Here is a 21,303-nt window from a genome sequence, read left to right on the forward strand (position 1 = left end):
AGCCACACAAACCACCTGCAGTTCTCTGAACACATGTCCTCTCACACCTCCGGGCCTTTACACATGCTGCTCCTCTGCTCTGCATGGCCTCCCCTGAACTGCCTACCTCCAAAAATTCTTTTCATCCTTTAAAATTTCAAAGCATCCAGACACTCCCTTGCTACTGCTTCTAGCTGACGGAAGCACTCCTTCCATTAGGCAATTTATATGCATCCCCACTGCAGCAATCATCTTGTCGTCTTTTACATTTTCCCCCATTTCCTCACTAGACTGTGTGTGTCTTGAAGACAGCGCTATGTCTCATTCCCTTCTGCACTACTACACAGATGGACTGTACAAGGTCTGGGGCTCAGAGAAAATGAATGAAAGAACAAAGTACCTAAAGAACAAACACCTAAGAGACAATCATCTGGGGTTCTGAATTCAGTGCTGTACCCAGTGAGAGCTATTTCTTGCCTCTCAGTCTCTGCATGTCCCAAATGCTACCAGAAGGAAGTGACTGGGAAAATAAGAGCGTAAATTGTCCCCCAGGTATTAATTAAAAGGAACTCTAGGTTCTGGAGAAGATCCTGTGACCTTTACTGTGATGCTTACTTTAGCTCCTGGCAAGAAAAAGGGCTTCAGGTACTTATGGAATGTCAACTGGAAGAGCCCTGGAGATCACCTAGTCTGATCTTTCACATGATGTGGAGAAAACGGGCTTAGGAAGAGGAAATATAACTTGCATCAGGTGCCAGTGGAAGTGCGTGTCTGTCTAAATTAAGACTAGAGCCTCTCTGATTCCCTCATTCTCACACTCTCCTGGTGCTGTAACTTCTTACACTTTCCCAGTGAAAAACCACTTGGCAGTGATATTCAAGGGTAACTAGCACAGGCCCCTGACAGTCAAGGTAACAGGCTCAAAAGACATTTGAGTACGGCAGGCCTGGTGGCTCAGCTGGTAAAGAATCTGCCTGCAGTGCAGGAGACCTGGGTGCGATCCCTGGGTTGGGAAGATCCCCTGAAGAAGGGAGAGGCTACTCACTCCAGTATTCTAGCCTGGAGAAGTCCATGGACCAAGACCATGGAGTCGCAAAGAGTTAGTCATAACTGAGCAACTTTCACTTCACTTCAAGTGAGAAGGGGCAGCCAGGCTTCTCAGGCTTTTTCCTTTGTAAAACTTATGGGTCCAGGATCTTAGTTTCCTCAGGGAAGAGGGCTACCCATGTTTAGGTGGATTCCCTAACACTGTCTGGCAAAGAAGTACCTGGGTATTAAATATTTCCAGGCTGACTAGTCTCTGAGCTCCTGTGAGGCAGGCTCTGTCTCTGATTTATCTGAGGCGGTCCCCCTAGGCCTCACCCAGGCCATACACACAGCACAAGTTCATCATATGCTTCCTGGTTATACTGAGGCTGGTTCCCTTGGTTTTGCCACAGGAAGCTACTTAGATGGAAGAATTAGAAACAAACTTAGGTGTCTAACAATAGGAGAATTCTATGTAAGTTACAGTAGAGCCATCTGATGACTTGGAAATTATTATGCAGCCTTGGAAAATGATGCTTACAATAAAGGAAAATACGTGTGATATCCTGTGAACTGAAAAAACTACATAAAAATTATATATGTAATATGATCTCAACTCTATAATAAAACATGAATAAAAGACTGGAAGGAGTTATTCCAAAAATTTAATAGTGATAGCCTCTGGGCTAAGGATAAGGGTAAGGATAAGGTAAGGGTAAGGATAAGAATAAGGATAAGGGGGTCATTATGAATATGAGTATCACTATGCCAAAGCCTTTGACTGTGTGGATCACAATCAACTGTGGAAAATTCTGAAAGAGATGGGAATACCAGACCATCTGACCTTCTTGAGAAATCTGTATGCAGCTCAGGAAGCAACAGTTAGAACTGGACATGGAACAACAGACTGGTTCCAAACAGGAAAAGGAGTACGTCAAGGCAGTATATTGTCATCCTGCTTATTTAACGTATATGCAGAGTACATCATGAGAAACCCTGGGCTGGATGAAGCCACAAGCTGGAATCAAGACTGCCGGGAGAAGTATCAATAACCTCAGATATGCAGATGACACCACCCTTATGACAGAAAGTGAAGAAGAACTAAAGAGCCTCTTGATGAAAGTGAAAGAGGAGAGTGAAAAAGTTGGCTTAAAGCTCAACATTCAGAAAACTAAAATCGTGGAATCCAGTCCCATCACTTCACGGGAAATAGCTGGGGAAACAGCGGAAACAGTGGCTGACTTTATTTGGCGGGGGGGCTCCAAAATCACTGCAGATGGTGACTGCAGCCATGAAATTAAAAGATGCTTGACCCTTGGAAGGAAACCTATGACCAACCTAGATAGCATATTAAAAAGCAGAGACGTTACTTTGCCAACAAAGGTCCATCTAGTCAAGGCTATGGTTTTTCCCGTGGTCATGTATGGATGTGAGAGTTGGACTATAAAGAAAGCTGAGCACTGAGGAACTGATGCTTTTGAACTGTGGTGTTGGAGAAGACTCTTGAGAGTCCCTTGGACTGCAAAGAGATCCAACCAGTCCATCCTAAAGGAGATCAGTCCTGAGTGTTCATTGGAAGGACTGATGTTGAAGCTGAAACTCCAGGACTTTGGCCACCTGATGCAAAGAGCTGACTTATTTGAAAAGACCCTGATGCTGGGAAAGATTGAAGGTGGGAGAAGGGGACGACAGAGGATGAGATGGTTGGATGGCATCACCGACTCAATGGACATGAGTTTGGGTAAACTCCAGGAGTTGGTGATGGACAGGGAGGCCTGGCCTGGCATGCTGTGGTCCATGGGGTCACAGAGAGTCGGACACAACTGAGCGGCTGAACTGAACTGAACTGATGAGTATGGTTTTCCCTTTGCCTTTTTCTATGTTCTTTAAATTTTATACACAATTTTAATAATCAGAAAAATTATCTAGTACAAATAAGGAAAATAAATATAACGCAGTTCCCACCACAGAGGAGTAAAAAAAATTTTTAAAAAGGCTCTTGGCTATAAAATAAATGTGCTATAAAATCTGACATGTTCTGAAGTAGTAGAGATAAAAAATTTGAAGGAAATAATTAAATTATAAAGGTAGTTGTATTATGGTAAGATTATAAGATTTTTTTCCTTCAAATTCTCTATTTTTCAAACATTCTTTAAATGTTCAAAATTAAAGCCACCATACACTGAGGACTCATATGTGCCAGGTATCATGCCAAGACACTTTATAAACACTATCTCACCTTACTCATAACAGTAATATTTTAGGTAGGTTTGACTTTGCTCATTTCAGAGAGAAGAGAGCTGAGGTTCATATATATTCATAACTTCCTAGTTTGCTAAGTGGCAGCCATAGAACTAAAAGCCAGGTTTGTCTATCTCCAGAGCTCATGTTCTATACGGCCAGTTTACACTACCTTTATTTTTTTTTTAATGAAGTTATTTCATTTTATAAATGCAGGCAGAAAGGGCCTGCCTCTGATTGCCAGGGCTCACCCTGGGGCTGCGGGAGCAGACCTGACCAGCCTTGAAGACTAGGGGCTTCCAGAAACAAGTCACTGACAAACGCCAGCATCAGGCAGCAGATGCTGCTGTGAATTAATGAGCGAGACAGTGATGAATGGATTTTGTCAAGGCAATGTAGTGCTTGAAGCTCAAAGTTCCCTGCTGTTTCTTGCTGTCTGTGCATTGGCACAGAGGTCAGGAGACTGAACACCACAGGCCACAAAATCCCAGTGCTACACTCCTTCAACAAGATTGTGTCAATGACCATTTGTTTCACATTGCCTCTGTCAGCATCTACCCACTGCCCAGCTTTCTAGAAGACTCTGTTAACAATGGCAGTATGCCCAGGAGAAAGAGAGTCAGGGTCAGAACCAGGTGAATGCTAAGTCCTCCGCTTTCTGGCTGTCAGACCTCCGGCAAGGTATTTAGCCCCTGGAGCCTCAGCGTTCTCAGGAGTATAAGGTAGAAAAGAGTATCCTCCCATCTGCCTGACAGAATTGCTAGAGGACAAATGACACAGTCCATCCCCCAACAGCCATGAGTCTCATCTTCCTTACATATAACCCTGCACATGTCACGCCCCTATAGAAAACCCTCCACAGGACTTCAGCACTGGAAGGGCAAAGTCTAAAGCAAGTGGTATGGCTTACAAGGTCCTCACAAGTAGGCCCCTGTTTACCTCTCTGGCCTCCCTTTTCCCCCTTGCTACTCATGAACTCTCAACCCCAAGTAACATATCCCTTTTCCCATTCACACTAGCTACATTTTCTGTAAGAATATCACATGATTTCAGACTTTAATACATGCTATTCTCCTTGACTCGACTTCCCTTTCTCCTACTCTCCATCTAGCAAAATCGTTTATGATTGCTTACATTGTGCCTGTATGCTCAGTCCTGTCCGACTCTTTGCAACCCCACGGACTGTAGTCCACCAGGCTCCTTTGTCCATGGGACTGCCCAGACAAGAATACTGGAGTGGGTTGCCATTTCCTTCTCCAGGGGATCTTCCCAATCCAGGGATTGAACCTGTGTCTCTTACGTCTTCTGCATCGGCAGGCGGGTTCCTTACCATTAGTGCCACACTACCTCCTGGTAAAGCCTTCTCTGACTTCTCAAAGTAGAGCCAGCTGCTCCACCCTGGCTACTCCCACAGCACCATGCACCATGGCCCTTACCACATGATGTTTACTTATGAACCGTTTATGTGTTAAGCACCTCTGTCTCTCACAGATCCAGCAGGGTGCCTGCCCAGTAATGCGTCTGCCATATAGCCCAAGCTAAAGGCATGAAGGGGCCCAGACAAAGATAATGGGCCCAGAGATGTGAGATGATCCCAAAACAGTGTGAGTAGTGGTGCGGAGATGCCAGTCCAAATGCAGAAAGGCACTGCGATGCAGCATGAAGGCAGGAAGGGAAAGGTATTAGTAGACAGGGAGATGGGGAGGGTGTCAAGAGCACAGAACTGTTCCAGGGTGGGTTTCAGCTTGCTGGTTGGGGCCTTCAGGATTCAGGGGGCACACCCCCCCAACAGTGAGGAGTGGGGGACAGAGGAGTTTATGGAAAGTTGTCCTGTCACTCGGTCCAAACACTAGAGGGATCTGCTCTGCTCAGGCAACTCAGCCTGAGGAGGCAGAGCTGCAGAAAACAACTTCCAAAGCCTCAACTGCCACGGGGACAAGATCTCCTAGGAGCCCTCCTGCGGAGCTGGACTCCATCAGTTCTCATGAAGGAGGCCACAACTCCCCCTGGGCGGGATCCCACTAAATACAGTTGGACAGGGATGACCTGGGGCAAGAACTGACTGGTAGTGGACATCCACTACCAGTAGCTGCTGAAACATTAATGGGTTAAGTAAAGGAATAACTAAAAGCATAAATAAAAATTAGATGACTGAAAATATTGGCCAGATGTTGAATATGAGTGCTTTAGTTTCCACCGTCACACTTGTACCATTTCTATAAACTGCTGACTGGCCCTTATTGAGTCTTAATGGCCAAGAACCTGGCTAACTGCTTTGCCTATATTATTTCATTTAAACTGAAACCAAATCTAAATTTTTTTTGTTACAACCACTTTACAAATGAGACAGTTGGGGTTCAGAGAGGTGAGGTAACTGATCAGAGTCTTACCGCTGATGGAGGTGCTGGATTCTGTGCTCGTATCTTCTTCAACCTTTCTGTCCTGTTAACTGTCCAAACCCTTCCCGGTGCCACATAGCATGTTCTCACATCTGGCAACCCTGTGTCAATTATCAAGGGATCTTATGCTGGGAGAGCCCCAGATTTACAAGGCTCAACCATCTGCCTGTGGTTACGAGTGTCTACCTCTGGTAGATCTAGATTTACCTCGATCAAGGGCTGTTCCAGGGCTTTTTCTCAGGGGACGCGGCTGTAAAATGGCAACAAAGATTTGTGGAAGCTATCACCTCGCGGGGAAGGCCACCAGGTTGACCCACTCCGCACACTTTAATCAGGGAAAAAAGAGTAGGGCGGGGTGCGACCAGGACGCAGGAAAAGAAGCACTGAGATTCCCATGAGGGAAACCAGGCCGAGGCCAGACCAACCCCGAGGCTGGTCCCCGTCACCATCCAGGGGCCATCCTCAGCGCGGGGACCTCCCAACGGAGAGGTGGCAGCTCAGGGACCACCCTGGTGCGCAGCAGCGTGACGGGCCTACTGATTGGTTCTGCCTCACGCCAATGGGCCTGGGCGCCGGCCGATGCCATGGCAACAAGGCGCACGTGTGGACGCACGTGACGGCGGGCGGGCGGGGCGTCCACTCCGTAGGGTATTCTGCGGAAGGAGAGCTTCGGCGGTACAGCCCCGGCTCCCACCCTCACCGCACGTCCTTGGCCAGCGCCGCCCGGTCCTGAGAAAGAACAGACTGGCATGCAGCTCCAGAACGGCAGCCTCGCCCCGGCTGGGATTAACGAACGGGTTAACAGGGAAGGGAATGGGCGCCTCAGCGCAGCCTTTGCTAAATTCTGCCCTAACCCAGCTGCCACCTGCATAGCACTCAAGGGAGACAAACCAGAATTTCCAGACCTGTTAGAAAAGCAGGCTGGGAGGCTGGGCATATTTTACGACAAACTGCAGTCCTGTCAGTCAAAGGCGTTTTACCAGTAGGCTCAGAAAAAGCTTCAAAGGAGGTCCTTGGTGACAGCAGAGCGGCGCGGTTGCTTGTTTCTGGAAGCACCTACTCTTAAAAAGACACCTCTGACTCCCTTTGTCGGGGCGTCAACTTTTGACTGAAGCCTAGATGTCAAAGAAGCCAAAAAAAAAATGAGACCTCTGGTCCCAGAGGTTTCAGCTTGTCGTCCACCTCAAAATCCAGGGAAGGAAGAACGCATTCACCCTGAAAAGCCTATTTTTCTTTCGTTTTTAAAATAGATTTACTATTGTTTTTCTTTTGAACTTTTTGTTTTGTATCAGGATACAGCCGACCAACAACGTTGTGATAGTTTCAGGTGAACAGCTGCGGGACTCAGCCGTACATATGTATCCATTCTCTCTCCTTTTGCACAACCTATGGAGAAGGAAATGGCAACCCGCTCCAGTGTTCTTGCCTGGAGAATCCCAGGGACGGGGGAGCCTGGTGGGCTGCCGTCTACGGGGTCGCACAGAGTCGGACATGACTGAAGCGACTTAGCAGCAGCATACCTAAGTATAGGCCACCTAATGCAAAGAACTGACTCATTGGACAAGACCCTGGTGCTGGGAAATATTGAAGGCAGGAGGAGAAGGGGACTACAAAGGATGAGATGATTAGATGGCATCACCGTCTTGATGGACATGAGTTTGAGCAAGCTCTGGGAGTTGGTGATGGACAGGGAAGCCTGGGGTGCTGCAGTCCATGGGGTCGCAAAGAGTTGGACACAACTGAACGACTGAACTGACTGATACCTAAGAAAATGAACCTTAAACTAGGTCCTACTTCATTCTCAAATGGAGAGGTTGCAGTGGGGAGGAAGAGAGCTAAAATTTGTTAAGTGCCTGGATGCCAAACGTGTGATATTATGGAATTTCACTTTACTCGCAAAGCTGCATCCTCCCAGCTACTCTTAGAAGTGGGGATCAATCTTCTAACAGGTCGGCAAACACACTCTGAAAAGTTAAATATGTCACACTGGGCTATTTACCCAGGTGAGCCTTGATCCAAAGCCCGTGAGCTTTACCCGCTACATATCCTGCCCCTCTTCTGGTACCAGACTGCCCCAGGCATTAAGGCTCAAACTCTCAAGTGACTAACAGCTCTCTGACTCCTTTATCTCTCTCCTACTCTGTCTCAAGAGCCTGTTAATTCTGCCTTCTCCATGTCTTGATTTTTTTAGCTGCTACCATCTTAGTTCAGTCCTTTCCACTCCAACTTGGAAGCTTTTGAGAGCTGCCTCTCAAGCTTTCTTCTTGCCATCCTGTCGTGATCTGGTTTAAAAAGAAATTTTTTTAAGTTGTCATGGTCTCAAAGTCTCCAACTTCCTACCACACTTTATCTCTCACTCCTTCCCTACATAAACCCACTAACCCAGCAACACAAGTCTCTTCTCTGTCCCTGGAAAATCTCTGTGTTTTCCCTCTTTTGCACCATTATTTGCACCATTCTCCCTTCTCCATACCATTCTGAACCTACCAACTTTACAAGGCCCAGTTCAAAACTCACTGCCTGGAGGAAGTCTCCCAGATCATCTCAGCCCTTAAAAGATCTGTCTTCTCTCAAATCCTACCACTTGTCTTGGCTAAAGTTGGCTTTTGTCAAACCTCCTTTCTACTGTTAATAATTTGGGTGTGGGGGTAGGGCATATCTCCCCAGGCAGTGTAGGGTAGTAGGAAGAGCTTGGAACCAGAAGATCTGGATTTTGAGTCCTTGCCCTGCCACCTCCTTGTCATAGGACCTTGGGCAAATCTCTTCACCTCTCTGGATTTCAGTTCCCTCAACTTTAGGATGGGATGGTAACAAACAAGTGAATCTCATACATCCTAAAACCCTTTCACACCCATCCCAACTTCTACAGAATAGAATTCACTTTGAGTTTGACCCTGTTCTGCAGACATCTCTCCAAAATATATAAAATATAATTTGGAGAACATGTAAAAGGAAACTATAAGTACTCGGAACTGGCATATGTTCACTATGAACAGTTCATTTCCTTTTTTCAATAATTATTTACTGCCAGATAAGGAGAGGACTTGAGAAATGTCTAGTTAATTAGAATATAATATACACAATTAAACTAGCCAGCCAGCCCCTCAGAATACTTGCTTTTTCCATAGTGCACTCAAAGAAAATTGCTTTCTCCTAAATTGCTATGTTGATACTATGTGCACTCGTGGCATAATTGGTGTGAATGGGCTATCGAGGGATACCTGCACAAAGAAGGTTAATGCATAGATTGGCCACAGTCTGTGAAGTGGCTTAATGTGAAAATCCTGCCTGAAAAATGTTGTATGGTATAAGTCATCTTGTTGGTAGCTGGCACAGTAGCTGGAAAAAATAGACACAAGAAAGGTTCATATAAAGAGGAGCTACAGTCAGAAGAGTCAGAAGCAACAGGAGCAAACTAAAGAAGAGTAGCTAAGTCACTGGAATGTGAGATTTCTAGATCCTACTGCTGACAGTGCAAGAAAGTCGAGCTTTTTCAGCTACCTTGTGTTTTAAGTGACTTTCCAGTTGTTCTTTTATAAGGCATTTGCTTCACCTGTTCCCAGTACTTATGCCCATCCTAAAGTAACCTGAGAGTATCTCTGATCCTTACAGACTAAAAGTGCCAAACTTAACAAAGCATCTGAATTTCAGTAAAGGCAACACCAGGAAGTTACTTGTGCCCATGAGAACAGGATACAGCCACGTGAGCTGAGCAGCTGACCTCAGAGACAGGTAATTAACAGATTTAGGCCAGCATGCTTCTCCAAAAAACTGAACCCTTTCCCTAATAGCCAAGACGGGCTGAAATTTATAAAGACTGCCAATACCAAATGCTGATGAGGATGTGGAACACTGGAAATCTCTTACATGACTGGCAGGAATATAAACTCAACTGCACTGAAAAATTGGCAGTATCTGCTAAAGGTAAATACACACAGACACACACACCAGGAGACTCAAGTACCCGAAATAAATGATTACTTACTTCCATCAAAAAACATGTATAAGAATGTTCACAGCTGCTTTATTCATAATAAAAACATAAAATTACCCAAATATTCATCATCAATAGAATAAATAAAGTATAGTATAATCAGAATACTTTGTAACTTTGGGGGGATAAAAACCCTACTGCTATTCAAAACATGGATAAATCTTCAAGAATAATGGTGAACAAAAGACTCCAGTCACAGAAGAGTAAATATTGTAAGACACTATCTACATGAAGCTCAAAAACAGGCAAATTTATTTCAAATAAATAATATAATTGTTCTGAAGAGGGGAAAAAGAACCAGTCCTAGTAACTTTTAAGCCCAGTACTTTGACTAAATAAATTGTGTTTAAAAACAAAAAGAACTGTTAAAAATACCCTACTCAGTGGATTGATTTTGTCCCATAGCAGTATGCATGTATTAGTTCTGAAAGTATTTTGTATATATTTTAGGACTGTGCAGATGAAATATATGAATGTTCTTGGGAGCTAGAGTGTTCACTGTAGATAAAGAAAACACAAATATGTAATGAGAGAGGGCCAAGAGGAACTCTGTGGATATAAGGTTAGAATTAGACATATCAGTATGAACTCACAGTTTTCTATATGTACACACACAGAGGTTGAGTTAAACCAATATGAAATTGTCTAGAAGCAAGGACACCCCAGCAGCAATGAGGTCACTTGATGTACCGATTTTGGTTTTTTAATACTGTTTAAGAACAATCAGAGCTCCCTGAAGGAATGGCTGATTCCAGGGTTGAGACTGGGAAAGAACAATTTGAGCCAGGAACATCTATTTGTGCCAAGAAGAAAGGAAGTGATCAAAGAATGACAGGGATATGTCAAAAGGATATAGAAGCTTGAAGGATCTCCCACTGGCTAAGTCAGGGAAAATTGGGGCATCAAAATGAGTAATGATAATATATTACAGCTCATTAAATACAAGAAAAAATCCTAAGTATATACTATACTTATGAATAATAAATAAATAAGGGAGCAAGGAAAGCTCTCCCTTATAGTAAAATGTAGAAAATTATAAATGCAAAAGTAATAATTATTTTTTTATCAAGAAAATAATTTTGCAATATAATGGTGAATTCAGGCAAGAAACATTAATAGATGTTAAAACTATTGGGCCAAGTATGAAGAGGAACAGGATATTTACATAGCCTCACTTCACAGACTCACATAGTATCTCTTCACAGATTACTTCTTAATTACAAAGAAACGAGAAATGGTAGCTTTATAGTAAAGGAGGCAGACGTCACCTCACCCAAGTGATCTAAGTTAGCATCACTGACAATGGCATAAATCAATATCAGTTGCCTCTTCCTGTGATACATTAAAGAAATATCACTTATTTAATATTCCTGCTGAAAGTGCCTAATGAAATCAAATCATGAGGAAAAATCAGATAGAACCAAATTGAGGGCCATTATACCAAACAACTGTCCTGTGCTCTTAAAAAAAAATCAATGTCATAAAAGATAAGAAAAGCTATTCCAGATTAAAGCAAGCAAAAAGACATGACAGCTAAATGCAATATACGATCCTGGATTGGATCCTACATCAAAGTGAAAAATTGTCATAAAAGATGTCATTGAGACAACTGGAGAAAGATGAAGATGCTCTGTAGATGAGACAACAGTGTTCTATCAATGTTAAATTTTTAGAAAGAGACACACACACATAAATGCACACAAATGTGGTAAAATGTTAAAACATGCTGTGTCTGGGTGAAGGATTTGGAGAGTTCTTTATTCTTGTAACTTTTCTATAAATTTGATATTATTTCAAATTAAAAAGTTAAAAATGTAAATAAGCAAAACTAATCTATAGTGGAAGTGTAGAGCAGTGGTAATCTTGGGGTAGGTGTATCTGAGAAAGGTCAAGAGGGATGCTTTGCTGAGGTGCCTAATTTGGGTGATTACATAGGTATTTACAAATGTAAAGTTTCATTGAGTTGAACATTTAAGGTCTGCATATTTTACTGTGTTTAAGTTATACTTCAATCAAAACAAACAAACAAGAAAAAGAGAAAAGGAAAGTAAAAGTAGGCTTCCCAGGTGGCTCGATGGTAATGAATCCACCTGCCAATGCAGGAGACACGGGTTCAATTCCTGGGTTGAGAAGATCCTCTGGAGTAGGAAATGGCAACTCACTCCAGTATTCTTGCCTGGGAAATCCCATGGACAGAGAAGCCTGGTTGGGCTATAGTCCATGGGGTTGCAAAGTGTCAGACATGACTGAGCAACTGAGCACACACATACCCAAAGCAAAGAAGCATAGCCTTCCTTCCTGAATCATTCAGTCCAAAAGCTGAAGGAAGGAAGGTGGCTAAGCAGGGGAGTGGATGATGGCAGCCCATGTGAGGCAAGTGGCTCAGCAGGGTTGGCAGCAGCCCGGGGAGCTCAGAGCCTGGCTCGACAGCAGTGGCCTGGTGGACCGCAGGACCCCAGGCAAGGAAGATCGCAGCAGGACTGGGGGCAGTGCACTGGTTTCGTACAGGGGAACTGATCAAAGAAGTAAAAGCAGTGAAAACAGATGAGAAAGTTGAGGCTCATGGAGATAAAGAACCTGGTCCTAAATCTGATACTTGTTAAATTACCTGACCTTGGGCCTAGGGATTTCACCTTTAATCCTTCATTTCTTCAGTGTCTATCCTAATACTTGCATCACAGGATCCATAAGATCAAGTATACCAAAGCATCCAACCCCACTCCTGATACTGGGTTGGCCAAGAAGTTTGTGCAGGTTTCCTATAAGATGTTATGGAAAAACCTGCATGAATTTTTTTTTTGCCAACTCAATACTTAGACATAGTTCAATAAATGTTAACCTCCATCTCCTGTGATATCCCAAATCTTTTTACATTATAAAGCCTTTGGAAAATATGTCTTTATATTAATTTTCATTGTTGTGATTTTAAACATTAGGCTTTTCTTCATAAAGGTTCCCCTGCAATAAGACTATTTCATATTTCAGCAGGTTCTACAGATGCTCTGTGTACGCCATTGGTGTCCACACACAGGAAGTCTCAAGTATATGCCCATCTTATACGCAATGCAGTGAGCACAGTTACATGGGCAGGGATGCATACGCGGATCAGCCTTGAGGTCAAGAGACTGAACATAATCTCAGAATATTAAAATTGATGGGCTACATGGGATAAACTGCCACTCAAACCAATGTTTCCACAACAAGAAAACCACAGGCCCCACCACACTCAGGGAGTCAGAGAAGTGGTCTTAGTTCTGGCCTTAACTCTTGCCTGGAATTCTGCAGCAGCTTCTGTAGTGTCCCTCTCCTCCTCAGCCTCTCCCTACTCTGCCAAGATGCTCTTCTGAAAGTCCACATGGATCAGCTGTCTCCGTGTCACCCAAACCCACACTCCTTGTCTGGCATTGAAAATCCTCCATGGTCTAGACCTAGAGTGGTTCTCTGGCCTCTCTTCCAGTTGAATTATCCACAAATACTTGCATGCCAGCCTCATCAGACCCCAGACACTGTATTGCCCTACTCCTCATCACACCCAGCTCATGCTGTCCCCTTGGTTCGGGGTAACCCTCACCATTCATTCCTGGGAAGGAGGGAGACAGCAGAAGAGGAGAAGGGAAAGGACTGCTAACATCTATGACTGCTAAATCCCATGTAGACATTTCATTGGAATTAACTCATTATATCTTCATTTGATACATTACCTGAGGAATGCAATGGTTAAATACCTTGACTAAAAGCACATAGCTAGTAAGTAGCCAGGCCAGTTCAGAAGTAATTACTCCCTCCTCTGGGCTCTGCTATAGAAATAGCACTCATTCCACTTATTATTAAGTGGTTCCCATGTCTCTCTTCCCAGACTTTTTAAGTTGTAACTTCTTTAAGCATAAGGGTTGTGTCTCATTAATCTATTTCCTCAGTGCCTTGCACAGTGCCCTGAACATAGTAGGTCCTAATCAGATGTTTTCCAAATTGAAGTCACTTATCTGTGTACCTCCCCCAGCTTTTGGCTCAGAATCTGATATACAGGGTAGATACTAGGAAATGCTAGATGAATGACACTGGATTTATCTGAATTTCCTCAGCTCTTACCACGGTCTCATAAATGCTTTGAACTCTGTAAGTAATAGTTGAATTCAGAGACTAGATGATCCTTCAGATGTTCAGATTTTAAGTCACTGGATAAACAGAATGGCCTCTCAGGACAATGACAGCTAGATCCCACGAGGTCTGAGGAAAAGCCCCTGGATGGGAACAATTTTAGAAAGTGAATTCCAAGTGTGTGGATGGAGACAGCACAACCCTACCCTCTCTCAGTTCTGTTCTCTGCAACAGAACAAAAACAAGCCTACAGGCTGACTCTGAGCCGTGTGTGTGCAAGACCTGAGAATCTTTTTTTGTCTTTGCTGCAACTATACAGCAGAGCTTGGCTGGGCCATTGCCAGGCATGGGGCAGGACCGCCTGAATATGGCTCTTGACCAAGAGGCCCCTCTGGTGCCCTGAGCTCCTCACACTAAGGATCAATTTGCTTTTCTGATTAGAACAAAACAAAGTCTAGAGGTTCAGATCCCAAAACTTTATTCTTTCTGGGATTACAAAGCCAAGAATGCAGATAAGATGTGACAGAGATGTCAAAACTTATCATAACAAGCGGGCGCGGTATAACACTGAATGCAGCGCCGAGAGTGACGCCGCGTCAGCAGCAGCTGACGGTGCCACATGACCCGGCCCGACATGTGTCCTTATGAGGTGGCAGCCCCACTGGTCAACAGACTAATGAGAGCTGCCATCCTGACCCCAGGGGCGGCCTTCGAGAATCCCACTGCCTTCAGGCCAGTTCCCAGCTGAGTGATCATCAGAGGTGCTCTCGATCTACTGATGTGACTCTGCAACTTTTCTGGTTCCAAAGTTGTGGACTACCAGGTATTATTCTAGGCTCCCTACCTAAAGTAATTTTAAAATAAAATTTATCAATTTTTTTCAGATTATAAAAGTAACACACAGTTATTACAAAAAAATATAGTAAGGAAAATAAAGAACACCTATAATCCCACCACTCATTATTAACACATAGCAGATTTCCTTTCAGGCTTTCTTTTCCCTAACAATATTTGTCTGTGTGTGAATAAAATAGACATAATTTCAGAAACACAGTTAGGGTCATGCTATATATTCTGTTTTATATTATGATGTTTGCAATAAACAATGTTATATTTCCCATGTTATTACTTTCATTAAAAATGTTATTTTTACAGCTTTATAGCATCAAACGAATGTATCCTAATTTCATTATTTCCCTATTCTTAGTTACCTAGATTGTTTTCAATATTTCACCATTATAAGTTGTGTTATGACAAATATTCTTGAACAAAAATCTTTGCCTAGATCTGATTATTTCCTTGGGATAAATTTTATAAAAAGAATTATTGGATAAAGAACTTAGAATGTTTTTTAAGACACTTGTGTAATACAGGCAGCATGTTTTATTAATGTCATTGCCAAAACAGATCACATCCAGAAAAAAAAAAAAAGAACAAAATGGGAAAAGAGTAACAATGCAGAAAGAATAATAGCGGCTAACATATATTAGTTATATGTAATGTGACGAGAAAGTGATTAAGAGCTTTGCATACACTAGTTCATTTAATCTCTGAATTAATCTTATAAAGTATGCATAGATAAAGAAACCAAAGTTCAGAGAAGTTAACTTGTCCAATATCTCAGTTAGTAAGTGGTATAGCTGAATTTAAATCCAATTATGTGTGATTCCTGGCTTCCCTGGTAGCTCAGCTGGTAAAGAATCTGCCTACAATGCAGGAGACCCAGGTTTGATTCCTGGGTCAGGAAGTTCCCCTGGAGGAGGGCATGGCAACCCACTCCAGTAATCTTGCCTGGAGAATCCCATGGGCAGAGGAGCCTGGCAGGCTACAGTCTATGGGGTCGCAAAGAGTCAGACACGACTGAGCGACTAAGCACAGCACAGCATGTGTGACTCTCGTGTACACTGACTGCTATGCTACATGTCCTGTGAAAAATAAAGGGAAGATTGTGAGTGTTTTCAATCTAGAGAAGAGAAAACTTGAATGGTGCAAGGGCCATGGGGCAGGGAGAAAGGGAATCAGACTGCAGAATGAGATGGCAGAATGAGAATCAATGGATAGAAATGGTTAAAATGTCAAAGTACAGCTTAATATCCAAAAGGCCGTTCTAAAAATGAAAGTCTATCAGAAATGGAAGGGCTGTCTCCAGCTGGCCTAATCGAATCACACCCTTTAGAAGCAGAGCCCGTTTTCTGTGGCTGACAACAGGAGGAGAAGTCAGAAAGACTCAAAGCACCAGAAGGACCTGCAGCACCATTGCTGGCTTTAAAGATGGAGAGACAAGGACTGGAGGGTGCCATCTGACTGCAGAGCAAGCCCAGACCAACAACCAGCAAGGAGACGGGATCTCAGCCCTGCTGCCACAGGGAACTGAAACCCGCCAACAAGCTGAATGAGCTTAGAAGCAGGCTCTTCCCTAGAGTCTCCAGATAAGAATCTGGAGACAGACTTCTCTTGTCAAGTTCCTCTTACAATATGCCCCATGTATCAAGGAGGGCTGAGTATTCACAATTTAACACTATTTTTAAACGTATTTTAAATGAGTAGCAGGCAGCAGTGGTGACTGAGGAACTCAAGACTCTGGTCCTGCCTTCAAACAAAACAGAGGTCAAATATTGTTGAATGAATTACTTGTTCTAGCAACTGTCATTTGAAGTTGTAACCATAAAATGCCCCCAACCCTGCCCCCCGCCCCCCGTCCTGCACCTCACAAGCAAGAAGGCTGCATGGCAGCGGGGAGGAGCGTGTGCTCTTCCATCACAGACCGTCAGGAAGCTACTGCAAGAGACGAAGTGAAAGAGCTCTCACTTCTGGTTCTAGCACCTGGTAGTCCTGTGAACTTGGCCAAGTTACTAAGACTTTCTAAGCCTCGATTTCCTCATCTGCATAGCTGGAATTACAGCAATAATCTCACAGGACTATCACCAGGATTGAATTCAGTTACCTGTATTTAGTACCTCAGACAAAGTAGATACTTACATTAGTTCCCTTTCCACTTTGGTCACTGGAAATCTGATGGTCCAGAGAAACAAAAGGGGAAATGGAAAGTTGTTGAAAGGTTGGGAAGTAATGTTTTTTCCCCAGACCCCTTTTATCTTTCACTAAATATTTAGAAGAGAAAAACAACTCTTCCTAGTTTTTTGAATTTGATTCTCTCCAAATACGTCAGTCATGATAATTTTATGAGCAAACCAAACATCTTTATATTCATCAATAATGACTTTAGACCTCTAAATGGCACTTTAACAACACTGTATATACACAAAAATAAATTCGAAATGTATTACAGACCTAAATGTAAGACCAGAAACTATAAAACTTTTAGAGGAAAACATAGGCAGAACACTCTCTGAAATAAATCACAAGATCCTCTATGACCCACCTCCCAGAGTAATGGAAATAAAAACAAAAATAAACAAAGGGGACCTAATTAAACTTAAAAGCTTTTGCACAATGAAGAAAGCTATAAGCAAGGTGAAAAGGCAGGCTTCAGAACGGGAGAAAATAATAGCAAACGAAACAACTGACAAAGAATTAATCTCCAAAGTATACAAGCAGCTCATGCAGCTCAATACCAGAAAAACAAACAATCCAATCAAAAAATGGGCCAAAGAACTAAACAGACATTTCTTCAAAGAAGACATACAGATGGCTAATAAACACATGAAAAGATGCTCAACATCACTCATTACTAGAGAAATGCAAATCAAAACCACAATGAGGTATCATCTCACACTGGTCAGAATGGCTGCCATCAAAAAGTTCACAAACAATAAATGCTGGAGAGGGTGTGGAGAAAAGGGAACCTCTTACACTGTTGGTGGGAATGCAAACTGGTACAGCCACTATGGAGAACAGTGCAGAGATTCCTCAAAAAAACGGAAATAAAACTGCCATATGACCCAGCAATCCCACTGCTGGGCATAAAAACCAAGGAAGCCAGAAGTGAAAGAGACACATGTACCCCAGTGTTCATCGCAGCACCATTTACAATAGCCAGGACATGGAAGCAACCTAGATGTCCATCGGCGACGATGGATAAGGAGGTTGAGGTACATATACACAATGGAGTATTACTCAGCTATAAAAAACAATGGATTTGAGTCAGTTCTAATGAGATGGATGAAACTGGAGCCTATTATACAGAGTGAAATAAATTAGAAAGAGAAACACCAGTACAGTATATTAACACATACCTATGGGGAAACAGTGGGAATAGTGTCAGACTTTATTTTGGGGGGCTCCAAAATCACTGCAGATGGTGACTACAGCCATGAAATTAAAAGACACTTACTCCTTGGAAGAAAAGTTATGACCAGCCTAGATAGCATATTGAAAAGCAGAGACATTACTTTGCCAACAAAGGTCCGTCTAGTCAAGGCTATGGTTTTTCCAGTGGTCATGTATGCTTTGGCCACCTCATGCGAACAGTTGACTCATTGGAAAAGACTCTGATGCGGGGAGGGATTGGGGGCAGGAGAAGAAGGGGACGACAGAGGATGAGACGGCTGGATGGCATCACCGACTCGATGGACATGAGTCTGAGTGAACTCCGGGAGTTGGTGATGGACAGGGAGGCCTGGCGTGCTGCGATTCATGGGGTCGCAAAGGGTCGGACACGACTGAGCGACTGAACTGAACTGAACTGATAGAATTTAGAAAGATGGTAACGACGATCCTATATGCAAGACAGCAAAAGAGACACAGATGTAAAGAACAGACTTTTGGACTCTGTGGGAGAAGGCGAGGGTGGGATGATTTGAGAGAATAGCATTGTAACATCTATATCACCATACGTAAAATAGATGACCAGTGCAAGTTCGATGCATGAAGCAGGGTACTCAAAGCTAGTGCTCTGGGACAACCCAGAGGGATAGGGTGAGGAGGAACGTGGAAGGGGAGTTCAGGTTGGGGGTATACATGTGCACCCATGGGTGATTTGTGTCAATATTATAAAGAAATTATCCTCCAATTAAGATAAATAAATTAATTTAAAAAGCATTGTATATATTTCCATATTAATCAAATGTTGATCTTATCCTTAAAAATGGCTTTTTTTCTATTTATAGTTTCAAATTTTCTATCACTAATAACACAGTCCAGCTTTATTGAGCGCTATGTGCCAAGTACAATGCTAAGAGTCTTTTTTTTTTTAATACACACAAAACATCCATCTCAGCATCGATGTCACCTGAAATATACTTTTTACTTTAACCATTCTTTCTAACAGTCTATCTACTTAAAGCAACTAAAAATCATTCCAACTCTTTCATTTGATTTTTTGGGCTCCAAAATCACTGCAGATGGCGATTGCAACCATGAAATTAAAAGATGCTTACTCCTTGGAAGGAAAGTTATGACCACCCTAGATAGCATATTCAAAAGCAAAGACATTACTTTATCAACAAAGGTCTGTCTAGTCAAGGCTATGGCTTCTCCAGTGGTCATGTATGGATGTGAGAGTTGGACTGTGAAGAAAGCTGAGTGCCGAAGAATTGATGCTTTTGAACTGTGGTGTTGGAGAAGACTCTTGAGAGTCCCTTGGACTGCAAGGAGATCCAACCAGTCCATTCTAAAGGAGATCAGTGCTGGGTGTTCATTGGAAGGACTGATGTTGAAGCTGAAACTCCAATATTTTGGCCACCTCATGCGAAGAGTTGACTCACTGGAAAAGACCCTAATGCTGGGAGGGATTGCGGGCAGGAGGAGAAGGGGATGACAGAGGATGAGATGGCTGGATGGCATCACCGACTCGACGGACATGAGTTTGAGTGAACTCCGGGAGATGGTGATGGACAAGGAGGCCTGGCGTGCTGTGATTCATGGGGTCGCAAAGAGTCAGACACGACTGAGCGACTGAACTGAACTGAATGTCCTCAACTGTGCTTATTATCAAACTAAAAGTTGCCATTTATTCCCGAATAACCTTTTCAGTGTATGGACGATCAGTGGCTCACTGATTTTACCTGGAGGGACTGGGAGAAAATGACAACACATTTCTGACCATTCTAAGTGCTTCTATAAACTTTCATACAAACATGAACTTCAGTTGTGATAATGTCAGTTATAATCACCAGACATTCATCTCACATATATCAGGTATATATTTGCGTCTGAGGGCATGTGCTGGGGAGACTGGACTCAGGTAATATCCAGTGGCATGGACAGTACATCAGAGGTTCAAAGACAAACAAAGGTCACCAGAGGGCGACGTTCAGCTGGACTGTAAAAGACAACCAAACGTTTGCTTAACAGAGGAAGGACAGAAGGAAGGGAGATAGCAGTGGTGAAGAGCACTGAACACAGGCGTGATTTAGGCTACTCAGCAGCACCTGAAATTCCACCTGCACAAACAAAACAAATCACCTACCACCAAAGGAGCCCTGCCCACCCCAAATCTGTTTCCCCTTCTGACTCTCCTCTGGCTGTTAGGCATTGCCATCATCATCTCTGCAGTCACCTTGGAATCGTCTCTGAGTTCTCCTCTCAAGCCCCAAGCCCAGCCAGTCACCAAGTTCTGTAATTCTGTCTCCCAGGCTCTGCTCTCATATTGCCCCTTTTCTCCATCCCATTGCACTGTGATATTTCAGGCCTCAGAACAGTTGCACTGGACAGTTGCAATAGCTGCTAATTATTTCCTGTTTCCTCTTCTAACTTATTGGGTGCCCAAGGTAAGCTTTCTAAATCTCAGCTCTGACTAGCAACTCACCTGCTCAAAATGTGCTAATGGCTCCCCTGCACCTAGAGACCAGGCCATAAATCTTTTTTTTTTTTTTTTGGCTGTGTAGCTTGTGGGATCTTAGTTCTCCAACCAGAGATTCAACCCTGGTCATGGCAGTGAAAGCGCCGAGTCTTAACCACTAGACCAGCGGGGAGTTCCCCAGACCGTGAATCTTTTAACCAGACACTGAAGCTGTGAATAGGCTACAGCTTATCTTTGTAGCCTCACTTCCCACTACGTGGTCCCCTATAAGAACTCTGTGTTTCAACCAAAGTGGACCATTCATTGATGATCTCTGTTGACACCACAGGCATTTCCGACTCTGGGCCTCTGTCTATGCTAGTCCCTCTTTTCTTGGCCGAGTTTCCCACATCTTTCTGTCAAATACTGCCCATCCTTCCTGCCCAGGAGAAATCTACCTCCTCCATGAAGCCTTCCCTAATCCTCCTGCTAGGAGAAATTCACCGTTCTCAGAACCTCTGCAGCACCTCTTCTGTAGTCCTTGGACAACAGAAATTTTATTCCACACCAGCCTAGAGACTTTTTAGTTCTTACCCACCTCTAGCACCCAGTCTATGGCATAGCAGAAGAGAACATGCTTTTCCCCTCATGGCCTCAGTTTCCACATCTGTAATATGAACATAATCCAACCCAACTCATGGGAATATTGAGAGAATTATATCAGGTAATACATGCAAATTCCCAGCACACAGTAGGTAAATCATCAAGTCTAAAACCCATTCCTCTCTTTCACACAGCAGGATTTGTTGAACCAATAAAACCCTACATGCTTCATAGTTTGCAAAAAGATGTTATTATATTTTTTTTCAGTGAAGGAGGGAAAG

General features: G+C 43.3%; 1 protein-coding gene across 2 annotated transcripts in view; it reads right to left on the reverse strand.

Moving 5' to 3' along the window:
* SERGEF (secretion regulating guanine nucleotide exchange factor) overlaps window positions 1-21,303 on the reverse strand; it is a 248,107-nt gene that overhangs the window by 90,844 nt on the left and 135,960 nt on the right. The gene's annotated exons all lie outside the window — the stretch shown is intronic.

Source organism: Bos indicus x Bos taurus, chromosome 15 (genome assembly GCF_003369695.1).
Source record: "Bos indicus x Bos taurus breed Angus x Brahman F1 hybrid chromosome 15, Bos_hybrid_MaternalHap_v2.0, whole genome shotgun sequence".
Lineage (NCBI taxonomy): Eukaryota > Metazoa > Chordata > Mammalia > Artiodactyla > Bovidae > Bos > Bos indicus x Bos taurus.